The sequence below is a fragment of the Nanorana parkeri genome, unplaced genomic scaffold, assembly GCF_000935625.1.
Source record: "Nanorana parkeri isolate BGI_ZX_2015 unplaced genomic scaffold, ASM93562v1 scaffold911, whole genome shotgun sequence".
NCBI classification, from domain to species: domain Eukaryota; kingdom Metazoa; phylum Chordata; class Amphibia; order Anura; family Dicroglossidae; genus Nanorana; species Nanorana parkeri.
The window spans coordinates 236653-239353 of record NW_017307179.1 but is presented as its reverse complement, the minus strand read 5'-3'; positions in this window follow the sequence as shown (position 1 = coordinate 239353).

The following is a 2701-nucleotide window of genomic DNA, read 5'->3' as shown; positions in this document are numbered from 1 at the left end:
CTTTTCCATTCCAAAAAAAAAAACTCCCGCTGTGCACACAAGGCCTAAAAATATCCCGGCGCTATAAATAGCCCGAGGTCTAGACACGGCTCCCGGCTCACTTCCTAATAGAGGATGACGTCCCGGATCGCATGAAATGAACCCGCCGCGCGGTGGTGGAGGACTCCAGATAATGAGGCGCCGCCGCCAACCTGGATGGTAACGCGGACTGGACGCGGCGGTCGGTTTGCTCTGCTCATCAAAAACAAAATCCCCTTTTTTACTCCTTTGTTCCATTTCCTGTAGGCTCTTTGTAGCCACTTCCTGTCTATATCCCCCCCCCCCGGTGATGGCTACGTCGGCATTTCTCAGGGTTTCCCCCGATGGTGACAACAGTGGACCATGTCCGAGTCATGTGTGTAGAAAACGCCCGCTTGTATTCTCCATCAGAAGCCCGGGTGACAACGCAGGAGCACCATTGGGAGGCAGAGATAGACCGTTGTCACTCTATAACAGGAAGTGGCTGAGCAAGGACCTGCATGGCGGGATCACCGGGGATTACATGAACGTTACTCGTGTTTATTTATATTTAAAGTAAAGATGGGAAGGGTTAGAAATAGAGTTTTTTTAATTGCGGTTTGTCTGCCAATCTGTCCAGGGAAATAAACCATTTATTTTCAGCTCTGTTCTACAGCACGTGGTGTCAGCCCTGCCTACTTCAATTCTGATGGATTATAAAGAACACAGACCTCATCTCCATAAGCTCTTCTTTATTTTCTCCCCCTCCTAATCTCCATAACTCCTCCTTATTTCCAGAGCCCCTCCTCATCACCATAACCCCATCTCAATAACCCCTCCTCTTATTCATAGCCCCTCCTCATCTCTATAGCCCCTCCTCATCTCTATAGCCCCTCCTCATCTCCATAGCCCCTCCTCATCTCCATAGCCCCTCCTTATCATCATAGACCTTTCTCATCACCATAGCGAGTTGGAGCATCCATATAAGACGTCAGAGGCCAACCCGGCCCACCAGGCTCCACCTGTATTCCAAAGTTCACCGTCCGGTTGGACTGGCCCTTTAAGGAGAGGAGGTATCAGTACAATCTATGTGATTATTGTGGTTCCATTGTTGGTCCTCAGCCTTCCCAACCTAACGGAGCCCCATTTCATTATAGCCAGGCGGACATGCGACAGGTCCACTTGCGAGTCGCCCGCCGTGTTATGAAGCCCCACAAGGTGGGGATGAGGAGGATGTTCCCGCCACTCTCCCGTAGCTCGCGCCTTGCGTTGCTTCGGAGACGAGCAACAAGATGGCAGAACAGACGTCCTTTCCTATGGGGATAGGAAACCACATAACCCCTCCTCATCTCCATAACCCATCCTCATCTCCATAGCTCCTCCTCATCTCCATAACCCTTCCTCATCTCCATAGCTCCTCCTCATCTCCATAACCCCTCCTCATCTCCATAGCTCCTCCTCATCTCCATAACCCCTCCTCATCTCCATAACCACATAACCCCTCCTCATCTCCATAGCTCCTCCTCATCTCCATAACCCCTCCTCATCTCCATAGCTTTCCTCATCTCCATAGCTCCTCCTCATCTCCATAACCCCTCCTCATCTCCATAACCCCACCTCATCTCCATAGCTCCTCCTCATCTCCATATCCTGTAGTGAACAAACTACACAGCCACACCTTCTGACAATGCTGGTTGCCTGACATTGGTGGCTTCTTGTGCCTGTGCCCCCCCCACTTCCTGCTACTTCCATCCATCACAAAGCCCACCGGAGAACATCCAAGCAGGAACTGATCATTGACAAAACAATCAAGACAGGTGTGGGCTTTGCAATGACTGGCCGTAGGGTTCAACCAAACCCAATGGCAAACCAACCAAACCCAATGGCAACTGGAAGGCCAGGCTGGGCACCAACGCGCCGGAAACAGGCGAGACTCCAGCCCTGGAGACAAACTTGAAGACGTGGCATTCCGGGACGCTGTGAGATTCACCTTCACAACGTCCCTGGAAACTTTGCTGGCCGGGGTCACCGGACCACCGTGTGGCTCTCTCTCTCTCTCCGAGGCCTGCTTTCCTTGGCCTTGAACCTCCGGAACAAAATATATTTAGAAACGCAAATTGTCCCCATTTTTTCCACCCTTCTGTCAAAGGATAAAATAGATCCGGCTTCCATTCGACGGGCGGAATATTCGTGGTTACGTAACCCGTGGTAGTGCGGATTATTTTACCCCATGATTATGGCATGGCTGTGAAGGTGACTAGAACAAGATGGCTGCCGGGCTGAGGTACATCCACGTTGGGTTGTGTTTATGGTCATGGGGGCAGCTAAGATGAAGTGACTGCAGGCGAGCACAAAATGGCTCCCGTGTAGCCACCATTGGCATCTTCTCGGATTCTGACGGCTATTGGGGACGAATGAAGGTAAAGGCTTAAGTGGGCCAATGTGGGTGACCTGCAAGGAAGACCATTCGTGGTGTCACCCATGACGTTCTCTTCTTCTCTGCTTTCTTCAGGGCACAGTTGAAAACCCGTTATGCAGTATGAAGGTTCTGTTTACGGGTCACCCGTGGCAACGAGGGAAAAAAGGGCAGAAACGAGATGTTTTTCTTTCGGCTGACCTACGTGTCCGTCCTCATACCTCGTGTTTGTTTTTTGACCCAGGCGAGCGGATGTAGGGCATGACGGCTGCGGTTTCGGCCATGGGT